The following is a 14587-nucleotide window of genomic DNA, read 5'->3' as shown; positions in this document are numbered from 1 at the left end:
CTCATTACTCTCAAATGATATTTTGACATCTAGGTGTAAAAAGAAATACAGGTGTAAATAATGGATTGATAATTACTCAATTCCATTGAGCTGCTTTGGTTATACTTGTATTATTAATGTCTTAGTAAGACCTGTGATTTTCATACTATGAAAAGTAGCTGGCAAACAGGTAGAGCAGAAATAAAACATTTAAATATTGGGGAAATCAATGAAGAGAAACTGTTTTCTTAGTGTTGATCGGTTAGTACTTCAGTCTGTAAGTTTCCATTTAGACACTTAATCAAGAGGTTCATGACCAACAGGGGGGGGCGAGGGTGGGACGAGCAACGTCTAACTTCATATTTTGGTATTTTTATTAGTGAAGCATGAAAAACATAATGAGAGAGTTAACAAATGTAGATATTGCATGACATCACCTGAATACAATGTCACAGAGAAACAAGTTACATTGAACAGAGACTGGGATGAATGGATGAAGGAGGAATTGATTTTGTGTTCAACTGTGTAAGAAAGCAAAAAAAACTGTTTTTGGATGTTAGGGAAAGTTCTCTTTTAAAGGGCCCGAGGCAGTAAGCACTAGCACTGAACATTAGCCTACATTAAATTTGTTTTTCAACAATAAGCATGCAGACACATTATTCTAGCACCATCTTTGACATATTAAAAGAGAGAGGTGAGGACATGTGTCCATTGAGAGGGGCTAAATCAACAGAAATATGAGTCTGGAGTGCATTGCTGTTGTAGCTGGAGATGAACAGATGTGAAGACATTGCACTGGAGCCTTTCTTTGGCAATCAGCTTTTAAATTATTGGGGTACATTTTCCCACAATTCCCTTCTCAGTTGGTATCTGCAGCCTTTCCAAAGAGAAGATGAAAAAGTGATCTCCTTATTGCAGCACTCTGTTAACACAACAGGGAGTGTCAGCACAGACTGTGGACCCAAGGACCTCAATGTGTCTTCTAGCAAGAGAACTGGCAATAAAACCACGATGGGTCCTGTTTTTATGATGTTAGAACATTTCATGCACATGGAATAAAATTCATTAGCGAATACAGCTTTTTCTTCTTCATTTAAACATATAGATACTCCTTGCTGCTCTAACATGCGACTTCACTGAAATAAATAGTTTCTTTTCTGCAGTTATATTTAACACGCCTATCAAAGAGATTGCAACTTATACATAATGAGAAAGACAAATGACGACAGAGATGTGTTTCAGAGACCTTCCCAGTATTTTTTAACCTCGGCCTTTAAACGGCTGTGTAAATTAATGGTACTTATAAAAACCTTTGGAATCGGTCCAGTGGATTGTCTCTGTGAGCATCATGGCGGCAGTGGCTGCAATGTAATCCAATGGGGCAACTGTGACAGTCCATGAAATGTCCCCTAAAAGTGCTTTTTCATAATAAAGCTCTTTTTTTAAATAAAAGATTCAGAACGTAATTCTGGGTCTTTGCTAAGAGTCTGGCAACATTACAGTAAGCATACCTCCTCTGCTTGTTGCCTTCTCTCACTTTCAGAGAGTCATTGCAATTGCCCCTTACGATGACATTGGAGCCATTTCTGTCGCAGATGCTGGTGGAGGCAATCTACTGGACTGATTTGAAGTTTTTGTAAATAGCCTACCATTCATTTACACACCCACATTTAATAACATCTAGGCAATATTTAAGAATACCAGCATTTCCCTTTAATGTTTCAGTAGTGATGAGAAAACTGGGTTTGAATTCCTTTACAAATCTTGTGTCTGATTTATTAAAGAACATCTTGTCAGTTAAAATAGATCCAACCAGGTCAACACCTCCTTTGTGAGAACCCTTTAGAAACTCTCATTTCTTTAATGCGTCCAAATATAACCCCACAGTTACGGACATTAGCTCGGAAACAGACCACACACTGACAGGGACATTCACCCTTTGTCCAGAGAGACCCTTATCCTTCACAAGCCATGTTTACAGCTGCAGTTAATATTCCAGTAAGATACCAAAGTTTTTTTCTGTTATCGGTTCTTTCACAATATCTTCTCACATGAGTAAATTAACTAAACAGACGTGGTTCTCTGTGTCTGGTCGATTAGGTGTGATGTTGTCTGGTCCTCAGTATTTGCCACTTAAAGGATGTTTTAGATATGTGTATTGCATTGAAGCACTCGTCTGTGTGTGTGCGTGTGTCTAGGTGTGTGTTTGTGTGTGTGTGTGTGTGTGTGTGTGTGTGCTTGTAGGAGAGGTCTGATTCTTCTCACTGAATGTTGTGCAAGCGTCTGCAAATGCTTCTCATTCCAGTGGAGCATGAGTCAGGACTCAGTGAGTGAACGGATCTGGAGAACAGAGACTCCTCCACACAGTGACGCTGTGACAAGCTCATTTCTGCATAAGACTGGAGATGATGCAACATTTCAAATAAACATTTTTCTAAACCAGTGAATCTATTGTGTGAAACATCAGTGTGGCAAGAACTATGTATTCGACGAGTACTTAGACTTTTAGGTTTGGTTCATGCACCATTCACTAACATGGAGGAGGTACGGTTTATAACATATACTACAGCCAGCCACTAGGTGCTGCTCCAGATTCTCAGCCCCACAGACTTACATCTAGTACAAAAAAGACAACAATTACTAGTTTCAGCTGAAAGTTAAGTCATTTCCAGCTTCAACTTTGTATATGTAGTTAACTGAAACTGAGGACAGTGGATGTTTCACCAGATTCACAAGAGAAATAGATCTCTTTACAGCCAGTAACCAATTGACATTGACCAGTAACCCTCTCAACAAACAAGTGAGCACATTAAGTGTATTAAAATACACTATACACCTAAAATACATGCCTCACGTCAATTCTGAGTACATTTTAAAAAAGAATATGCTTTAAGATGTCTGTTTAAAAAAAACATTTGCGAGGAATCATGTGCAAGACCAAACTTCCTTTTCATTTTACAATGTTTTGGAACAAAACCTTTCAAATAAAACTGTGGCAGGCCGGCTCAAAGGTCAAGTGTTGGTGGGGAAATGAAAGCCGGTCTCCAACAAGAAGCACATGATCTCAATCAACTTTCATGTGTCAGTGTCCTGGTTTGTTAGTGGTCAGATTGAAACCTGCTTAACCTGACGTCGATTAAACGTGTTTGAGAGTCGGCTGTCATGTATTGTTAATTTCATCATGCTGCCTGAACAGACAACATGAAGTTTCCATATTCTACAGGACCTGTGTGCAAAGCTGTAACATATCAATATGTCAAACTAATAGGAACCACAATGTAATACATATAAGAAACATACTGCACAGTAACAACCTCATGGAAATAAAGGGATTGCAATGTCCTGTCGTGAGTACATCTACAGTTTGTAATTAATATGTCTCTAAAACCTACAGTTCAATTGATCACATAAAACATATTTTGCATTAAGAAGTGATAGCCTTGAAGACTGGTCAAGCCGTTATGGGATAGATAATGTATTAGATGATTTAAGCGGTGTCTTGGAATTACTCCAAGGTTAAGTGGTAATCCCATATCCATCAACAAATGAATCCCAATACAAATGACCTGAAGTGTGTATTTATTGGAAGGAGCACTTATGGAGCTTGATAAGTATCATTCACCTGCCATTACCCTATGCTCAGAAAGATGATCTATGAGGGTCATTTGCATGCTAATCTCGCCATTCGCTCCATAGCCTCAAATTCAATTTTGCAGCACAGTTTCTCAGATTCAACCACTGAGCTGTAACTTCCGTAAAAACAGAATTACCAATGTGATCTATTGGGTTTCCATGGTGTGCCAAATTCATTCTGGGACTAATGAAATGACTCATTTGTACCTTAAGGACTTAAATGAGATGGTGACATTGAGGCTTTGAATGTCATCATCAAATCTGTGCTTGACATGTCTATGGCCAAGCTTGAGTAGTGTTTTATTCAATGGGGGCAAGAGAGGTAGAGGATGCAGTCGATCATATTGAACCAAAGGGAGGTTTCAATACTTCCATATTCATGACACAGGCTTCTCATTGTATTGTATCAGCCTAACTGGCCTGCAAAATAACAACTTCTAAAGTTGGTCAGTGTAACTGCAAGTATGTCATATACTTCATAATTTACAGCATCAGGAACTGTCTGTGAAAGTTGGGAGGGGTGTCAATTTGTTCACAAAGAATATCCAAAAATAACTGCGGGCGTGCAAGTGATGTCAGTAAAATGACCATTATGCTCAGAGTCACAAATGATGTTGAAATTGTTTCCATGTGTCTGCATGAGTCAAAGAAGGATGTCTAAGTCTCAGACACTTGTCTTTTTTTGTCTGTTTCCTCTCTTGTACGTCAGATTTCATCCTGCATCTCACAGTGTGGATATTCTGTGTCCCTACCTGTTGGTACAAGGGAAAAAGTAAAGGGAATAAGAGGATGATCTACATTTGTGTTTAGGGGTGACCTAGAAAAAAGCACATTTTTTATTCCTTAGAACATTTTAAATATTGCAGTGGATAAACCTGGGGCTAAAGCCAATCACAAAACATCAAGGAGGAAAGAGATGGAAAAAAAACAAGCAAAGAGAAGAAATCATGTTCAGTACATTTAAAGATTCATTATGACATCATACTGTCATACCTTCATGGATGGATTACAGAACAGGCACAGCTCCACCAGCCCAACGACTCAGGGGGCCCTGTGCCAGAGCCTCTGTTTGAAGTGACTGTTAACATTTATTGTTGGAAAGTCAATAAAACGACTACAAGAGACCATGAAATGACTACAATAAGATAACAAATGACCACAAAACAAGTCAAAACAGCACAGACGATGCAAAAGATAGAGCACACTAACTACAAAAACATGCAAAATAACCACAAAGACATGCAAACCTACCACAAAGGGAAATGTATCAGTCTGGCTTGAAAGGGGGAGGGGCTGTAGCCAGAGGCCCACAGTCTCATAATCCGTCCATACACATGTAAACTTTATTTTTTCATGGAAAACTACAAGGTGGTTGAGTTACTTAATTCTCCAGGTAGAGCATAAAGTGTCCCCATGTTTTTTGCAACTGGAAAAGCCTCTCCAGGCGGCGCTTTTTTCCGGCTGATATTTTGCCAGTAGAATACCACGGCTGAGCAATTTCAGCTCAGATTTCGATAATTTCACATAATCAGGAAAGAGGCATGAGATGTACAGATGTCTCAGACAGAGAGGTTAACACATGTGTCCTTTCAGAATAGTTCTGTCATGAAAAGAAGCCAAACTCATCTCTAACATCAGTTTTGGGTCCCAGAGCTACATTTCTGCTACATGGTATTATTGCCATCATTATCTTTCCATTACTAGTTTCATTGCATCATACAAGTCAGTGCATCTGTAGTATTACCCCTGTTCCTGTCTGTTACTAACACACTACAGTATTATTGTACCCTGTAATTACTCAACAGGGATTTTGTAAAAATCAGCCCACATGAGAAGCTCCTTAAAATGTTGAGCTATTTGTTTGTATTCATAATGCTGCTCTATTTAAGTCTATCAAAGAACCAGCAGGTTTAACAAATAGAATAAAAGAAAACATTTGGCAGTTGAACTGATGCTGGTCTAAATACAACATTTGGCTGATTTAACTCCTGGAGGGTGCCACCAGTGTTTCAGTCTGACTTTAAGTTTTTAGATAGTTTTGAATTTTAAGTTCAGAATTTGTTCTTCCTGTGTCTGCAGCCTTCAGGACCTGTGTATGAAAATATAATTTATTCAAGATTTTAAATTATACTTGACCTGCTGGGACAAGACCAGGGCCTGGAGAGAACCCATTACATGTTTGTGTGGACAAGGATTAATGGGCGGATGCACATTTTTTGTCTTTCATTATCTGGATAATCACATGTAGGATTGTCCAACACTGTCGACCTGTTCAGGGTGTACCGCGCCTCTCGCCCAATGTCAGCTGGGTTTGTCTTTAGCCACCTGCGACCTCAAAGGATAAACGGTGCAGATATTACCCAACAGCAGTTCAAAACAAGAGCACATAATGTCGTTTCCGTCTCCCTTTTCAGACAAGACAGCACAGGAACAAGCTGTGAACCATCACAACCAAAGAAGGGAAGTCCAGTTGGCTGCATATCAGACATCTATCATCATTGACTCCTAATACTCTGTGTGGCAGACTGCAAGTAAAGATCAGTACCAATCTGTAACCTGCAGGTTTATGCCTCTAAACTTTAACTTGCAAGATTAAGTCAGGGTGGATTTCATCAATAATGTGGCAAAGATAAGAGCTGCACCTAAAGAAAAGATCTCTTTATTACTCTGATGCTGTTGTGATCTCACATCTCTTCAGCAAACATAGCTTGTGTGTCTGTTGTGTGTTCCAACGCAGGCGAACTGGAAACACAAGAAGGCCTCAGTGTGCACGGCTGGACGTGGGCTTGGCTCAGACAATCTGCTCAGATGATATTTGTGTGTGATCCCGGGACAGGCTGCATCCTGTACAGAAACAAAAAGACAACACTGTCTTTTGTTAGTTTCACTGACACCACCAGACCTCTTGATGTCAAATCAGCAAAACAAGGCAACAGTTTTCACATATTAAAGAGTTAAATAAGTTTAAAACATTGGAGCATGGTAGTGGCAGAAAGATATTGAAATCTGAAATAGTTTAAAGTTCATGATGAATGCTGCAGGGATTCCATCACTTCTTCCTTTCAGCTATTACCACACACTGCATGTACTTAATCATGTTGTTTGCACGACATCTGAGGCTTTTTATGGCACAAGACTCAGATGAGGAAATGCCCAGATTGAACTGTGCCTTTAGGAGGCCAGCATCCAAACATTAGCATTCTGTTGCGATGTTATTCCTGGAAGGCTCTTATCTTTGCAGTTGATATCGCATTTTCCAGACAAATTTGCAAATTTGCATTTATTAAAATCCCAAACTGACTCACACGCAGTCAGCCTAAGGCCCTCAGGCCATTTGGATCCATCAGGAACCCAGTCTATGAGAACATGAGGAACAGTGTACATCCAAGGTAAAGCAGGTGCATTTACTCTGAGTCACAAAAAAGCCGCCTCTACGGACTCAGTTTATCATTTAAATTCCACCAATAAAACCTATATCTGCCCATATTATCAGCATCATTCCACTCATTTTACCACTCTCTATTTTTTTGGAGTACCACTATCCAGAATGTAAGTGAGAGTAAAAGTACAGAAGCTGCTGTCTAAATCACACTTGTTGAAACACAAACATTTCTCTTCTGGTGAGTCTTGTTACTTCACATTCACATAATTAGTCCCCAGACTGAACTTGGTACAATGTTGTTGTTACATTGTTAGAATGGTACAATGTTGGTTTGCCAAAATAAGACGTTCCACTATAAATATATCTCTGTGACAATGGATTAGCTGAGTCATCATTAAATCATATATATTAAATAAATAAAATGATGTCAATTTTTTAATGGAAACATTTCACAGGTTTTATAGAAGCAAACTCAGTCAGATTCTTAAATGCTGCAGAGACACTCAAGACTGATATTCCAATTTTTAAAAAGTCGATTTTAATCCTCTCCTCCACTAGAGATACAGTATGCAAGAGACGCAAAACGACCCTTTATGTAATAGCTTAGGAGGTGTTGATTTTTCATTACAAATGATGAAAAGCTCACGTTAATGTAGTGAATGAATTAGTTTGTCCATCCAACCATTTTTCTCAGTTTCATCCATTTACAACAGTGTGTTCCATCAATGTGGAGCCATCTCACAGGACGTTCCATTTCATGAAGCTGTTATCTTTAACCCCAAAATGACAACTGTTAGCCCATTATGATAAATCAAAGCTCATAGCCAGACATGCCAAAGCAAGCAGCATCCTGTTCATGTGAACCATTTGTATGGAGCGACGAGGCTTTTAAGGGGAAGCGAAAGGGAAATAGAATAAGGAAAGTCTTAAAGCCAGTCTGGGTCTGTGCCAACCTGCCTCTAACCTTTGCTCTCTTGGTTTGGGAGTTAGCTAGTTTCCTTTTTCCTCTGACATCACTCTCCAGGATCCTCACAATGATAACATGGCCCCGATTGCATGACATTACTGCTTCCTTGAATGCACATGGGAGAAGTGTGTTAAAAATCCCTCACGACTACAGGCTAACTGCAGTTTCCAGCGAGCACCAGCTGCACAGCTGGTGTCCATGAGAGACAGAGAGGATACACAAATTCCAGACGGTTATGAGGCAGAGAAATACACTTATACTCCAGCAAGATTTCTCTTACAGCACACTCTGCAATGTGTGTCCTCACTATAATGGCAAAAATCAGCACTGTCTTCAATGCAATGATAAAAGGCAGAATTAATGTTGCATGTTGTTGTAGTTTAAAATATACAAACACAGCAACATTAGAGAACCAGATGTCCTCAATGTTAATAACTCCTTATGTTGCTTCCCTAAATAGAAACAGTGGAACTACTATTTGCAGGGCAGCTCTACCTATTATTTACAAGTAAAACAATTTAACTACAAACAAATTGGGAGTCTTTCCTCGCCAACTTTGAGAACTGATATCTCTGTTATCTCAGTAAACCAGCTTTACATTGTAATAAACCTCACAGAGAGCTGAAACTCCCGTGTCTCGTATGGTCAGACCCCCGGGGGAGTCAGATTCTGAAATTTAAAGCAAATTGCTCCTCAATATTGGTGCTTTTTTTCTCCTTGTCTCAGATCTTAATTTGTTGTTGTAGCCTTTTTCAGTAATATGAGCCAAATACTTAAGTAAAGCACACACAAAGAGGGAAGAAAAAATGCACCTTGTGTGATTTTTTTTTTGTAATGCAAGCCAGATGTGACCGGGACCATGGAAACAGGTGATGATAGCATTACACTGGGATTGCAAACAGATGGAAAAGGGCTTGAACCTATTCTTGTGTCATTGTCAGGGTCATAAATAAAGATTTTTCTTTTGTATAAATAACGCTGCAGCAACTTCAAGTGGAGTGTAAACAACAACAATTTTCGGAATCAGGTTAAATCTCTTTTTATAACGACAAGTATTAATATAAATTAGAACCAACATGAGAGTTCCATCGATGAGGGGTAGCTGTCTGGGTTATTAATCTTGCTCAAATGAGGCCCACAAGACTCGTGTGACACCAATGGCCCATATATCTTTACATTTATAGTCCACTGTGTGTGTGTGTGGTTGTTTAATGCCTGCAAACAAGTCTCATTGCCCAGCTCTTCCACCGTGGTGTTTTGCCAAAGTGGACCGTCCAGTTTCTGGAGCAGTGTGCCTCGTCTCGTTCCGCTGCCTCAGTGAGTGTAGAGGACACAGGTCTGCTTCACATCAGGTAGATGTGTCACTGGGAGAGGAATGTCTCCAGCAATCAGCCTTGATGAAGCTGCTGCTCGAGCTGTCCTGGGAGACAGAGCAAAAGCCACTGCACGTATTGGACCGGCCTCGGAGCGGGAGAGGACACTGTGCAGACCTGTGCTGAATGGCAGGCATGGCCACCCCTGAGAGATGGATATTTAGTGAGCAATTACCTCTCACCCAACGAGAGCGGCGACGAGCTCCAACCCCAAGAAAATACAGACTTTAGTCTTCATCTTGTGTGACCTCATCTCCAGGGGTGAAGTTTTCATGTGAAGTGTGAGCGCTCGAAACTGAGCCCAACATCTGCAGTTACATAAAAAAAGGCCAAATGCAGCTAAATCCGGACCGTTGACTCACGGCAACATGTGTGTTTCAGCAGTTGTAAAGTGTTTTTATATCAATTGAGAGAATTGTGAATGGAACTTTAGTGGGATGTTACAGTTGACATTTTCCAGGCTATCCCCGGCGCTACCACAGGAGAGCACAGCTGGCTGACTTTCTCGCTCACTACCGATCATCCCCTGTGTCACACACAGGTGTAAAAGCCCAGGACCTTTAGAGCTGATTCATGCCGTCACAGCTTCAAGCAGACACCCCAAATGGGGCCTCCCATTCCGCCATTTGGGAGAGTGGACTTTCACAGTAATGGACACTTAAGAAAACGACACCTTGGCCCAGTGTGGTGCCACTTGACATTGTGACAAATAGTGAGCTCTTAAGTCACACAGTGAAATGATTTATTGGCCCCTGTAGCAGACAGTGTTATCCGGGGATCATTAAAGATGCTCTCTGTTTTAGATTTCACACATTTTGTAACATGTTTATGCAGCTGGATTGTTTTATTAGAGCAATTGAATGAAGCTGTGATAAGTGAGCTGAAGTACCATGCTCAGGGGTACATTGGAAATGCCACACCTGTCTGTGCTGTGTGCTGCATGGATCTGTCTGCATGTTATGAAGGTCGAGTAAAATATTCTACCTAAACATAAAATTTAGCCTTTGAGATCCATATTGCAGTTTCCTGAAGTTACTCTAGTTTACAAAAGCATGGGATTTCCCTTTTAGTCTTTATTAAAGATTATTACCAGAGTCTACTTGGATTTTACAAGGCCTGTTACACAAATTCATTTTGTTCCCAAGTTTTCCGTCCTCCTGGAGCTGTGGATTAGTCGCTACTACGGTGAAAAAAAAGCCAAAGCTTAGTTGCGGTCTGCTCGGGAGGATCAGCTCATTTCCTTCACCACACAACACAGTGTGCTGAGAGCAGAGCTTGTGTTGGAAGATCAATGTCTCCTCTTTTGTTGCATCAGTCATGCAGCTTCTGCAGCTCACAATGGCGTTGGGGTGGCTGGTGGGGTGGTGAGACGCTTGATTGGAGAGCACAGAGGACCACCTGACCACCTACTGGTGCCCGGGGATCACACACACACACACACACACACACACACACACACACACACACACACACACACACACACACACACACTCTCTCGGTTGTGTCTTTATCTGTCCACTGACAGCCGATTTGTTTGAATGTTTCTTTATTTCTCCTCCCCCTGCTATAGAGTGAGTTAACATGCTTTCTTCTATGTTGACATATGAAACCACGTTCACCGTGCTGTGTAAAAGGCTCTCACATGTTCCAACTAACTGCTCCTTGCTCGGGATTATTTAAAAAATCGAGTGCACGGTATTCTCCCTCCGTCTTGTTGAAACAGTGAAGCTGTTGCACGTCTTTTTCCACTCACTAGTCCGCCATTTTATTTCCATCCACCTCATCTGACATGTTATTATGATCTGTAAATGTTTTGTCTGTTCATAATGTATGTCAGACACGACGCCTGTGGGTGTAGAGCTTTCATATTGATTTGTTTACACTTGGGGGATATTCATGACTCACGTTATTACTGCAGTTGTTAAAAAACACTCTAAATCAGAGTTTTGGGCTGAATAAAGCAAATTCTAATTAGATTTTTTTTATTGTAGATTTCCTGCTTTCCAAATTTCCACAAATGTGGCTCTAAAAAAACCAAAGGGTTTTATTTTCCTGCTTGTCCGCCTAAAAAGTAGTTAACAGGAAAGGAAGGAAGACCAGAGCTTAACTTGAAACTGCACACTCTCATTAAAAGGGGGCTGCTAAGACAAGATAGAGAAACAAAATAAACAACCACCAGCCGCACCATTTTTCATCCGGAGCCAGAATGTAGAAGCTGTCGGAGCACTGGGATCCGGGGGCCTGTTAGCGATGACACCTCTGATCTATTTTCTCCTCGGCTTCTCAGGCTTGACAAAGTCCAGCATCAGTGGAGTTCTCTCTCTCTCTCTCTCACACACTCGCACACACAGGCCATTTGTTTTGTTAAGTATGTGCTAAATGCTACATGGTAATTATCAGTTGAGGGGGGTGATCTCCATTTTCTGCAGGGACTTAAGATCTTTGATAACTTTGGAAACAACTTGAGGAGTTCTCAGACCTCCTTTAATGTCACAGAAGTTTCCACGCCAACCAGTGAGACAAAAAAAGCATTACAGCTACGTGTCACAGACATATGAACATTTTAAATGGAAATATGACCAATAAAAATTTCAACATGCTCTAAAAAAAAAACAAGTTGTCTTTAGGAAAAGTGCAGATAACCTTTTTGGGAATTTTGTGTAAACGCCAAATTCCCCTGGATGATTGCAATAAACTGGGGGGAAATTAAACGCTTGATAAATTAGAGTACTTCTATAGCCTCGGGCGTTTAAAGACATTAGTAGTGCATGGGAGTCCAGTGCATGGGGCTGCAGCTAAAACAAGGCTCCCAAAGAACTTCTTTTTCTACTTTTTTTCAAAGTGCATTTATTCAGAATTGCCAGCGTTGCTCTTTCTACAGGTCTCCAAAAGACTGGTTTTACACTGTCTACACGCATTACTGCTATAGTCTGTTGAAGGCTGATCCTGTCACCCACATCTCTCCTGCAGCCGGGCCACCCAGCCTGGATGTGCCTCCAACATGTCATCCCTCTGTGTGGTCCTAAACAAAAGAGAAACAGAGAGACAGAGGAAAGCACAGCAGCGCCAACCGAACGAGAGAGATGTTTCAAAATATGACAGTGTCATCTCTGGGAAGAGAGAGCGCAGCGAAGAGAGAGGGGGAAAAGTGTGAGAAGAAAAGAGCCTGAGGTAAGTTCAGTGGAGCTGTAAGGGGAATTTTAATCTTTCAATTTAATAGATATACACACACACACACACACATATATATATATATATATATACACACACACACACACATATATATATGTGTGTATGTATGTGTGTATATGTGTGTGTGTGTGTGTGTGTGTGTGTGTGTATATATATATTAACTGTATACTTATGTGCAAAGTGAAGATCAAATCAAGGGTAGAACAACACATATTATATTTAATTTATTTATCCTTTATAATATTATTAATTATAACCAGATATATGGTCATATTTGGTCATTATTATTTTTACACATTTTATCTGCACAATAAGTCTTTTGAAATGTCCAAAAAACACAAAGAAAAACTAATTAATTAAATAATGTGTGCTGGTGAGATAACACATTTGCTTTTTTTAAAGCAACAAATACACAAATAAAGGTATGACAAAATACGTGTTGCCAAAAAACAGTTTGGCAACTAGTTTTTCTTATTAATCATCAGTTTATAATGATTCTAAACCAAGAACAACAAAGAATCCTATAAACTTTTACTACACGATGTTTAAATTTATGTCAGAGAATAAATACAGTCTGTTAAAATAGATTTATAATCACAAATTACAACAGATTTATAATCTTAAATCCTCTCAAAAGAGAAAGTGACTACATGTTAAACTGTTACGATGTAAAATTTGGGGAGTTATGCTGCACTTTTGTAATTTAGCGTTTTCTTGGTGAGTCCAGTGTATTTTCTGGTCCTCAGTGTTTGTTTCTGGTTGATTTATTTGTCAGCTGATGGGTATTAAATAACCTTCACTGCCATCAGGCTCATTTGTAATTTGAAAGATAAAGATCTCTGGCTCACATGATAAACATCCAGTCCTGAACATGTTTTGCATTAGGGAACCGTTTTGGGGGCTTATTGATACCAGTCCACTTCTGTGATTTGCGCAACAATACATTATATCATGGGAAGATAAGAGTAGTGGAAACAAATGATCTGTAAGGCATGTTGATTACCCAGCTCTCTGAGCTGCAGCACTAAGCTTTTCTCTCATTATTACAGCTGAGGTAAAGTATACACATGACACTCATAACTATTACCAGTCTCCTGTGCCTCATTTAGCTTTCTGATATTTGCATTTGCTTACAGCCATGCTATTACAATGAGTAGTTTAACAAACCATTTCTAATTATCTCAAATGCTTCATATTTTGTCTGGTATTTTGTTAATGAAAACCCTAACAAAATATTTTAAATGGTTTCTTTAAAGTGTCATTGTGGACTTTGATTCAGTAAATCAGTGATTTTGATTTAAAGTTATAGGAGAGAAGAGGCCAAAATGGCACAGTCTAGAGGAAGCCAGTATATAAAGTTGTTGTATTTTGGCAGTTTATCTCTCTCTGAAAAAGGAGGATGCTTTTCTTGCCAAAGACAGAAGACAACATCCGATCTGCAGGATTTTGCAAGCATGGTTTATATGACGGGTTGGCTCCTCACCTGTAATCCAGAGGTCAAAGTGGGACATAAACAAAGAATATTCTGTGCTGGAATGTCTTAAAGAAACCCCATGTTAGGTAATAACCACTATATTATTTCACTGACACATGGATGATATCAGTTGTTTTGGACCTGAAGTGTTTCAAGGCACCAGAGCTTGAAACATGTTGGATGATCCATCTGCAGCTGAGACAGTTTTTTCTTTACCCAGCCTTCATTCAGCTTTTTAGTGCACTTCTAATTAATTATTGAAGCAGTTTACTTCAGCTCTGCAGTAAAGAATTGTACAGTTTACGCTGGAGATATACTATTTTCACCAAAGAAAACCCAACACTACCACAACACAATACTCATTTCATGGTTGTGTTACAAACAATATGTTTGCATTAAGAACTTCATCATCTGCATACAGCAATACTTTTTCACTAATTCTAAGTAACATTTATACCACAGTTGTGTCTATTTTCTGTTATGTGGTAGAGGCTTCTACAGGCTTTTAACATACATCAACAACATGAGTTAACAAAGAGAAGCAACTGCCTCCTTGTTTTAGACAAAGAATTAATCAAAATGTTAAC

This window comes from Paralichthys olivaceus, chromosome 1 (assembly GCF_024713975.1).
Source record: "Paralichthys olivaceus isolate ysfri-2021 chromosome 1, ASM2471397v2, whole genome shotgun sequence".
NCBI classification, from domain to species: domain Eukaryota; kingdom Metazoa; phylum Chordata; class Actinopteri; order Pleuronectiformes; family Paralichthyidae; genus Paralichthys; species Paralichthys olivaceus.
The sequence above is the reverse complement of the archived record's forward strand: the minus strand, read 5'-3'. Positions refer to the sequence as shown.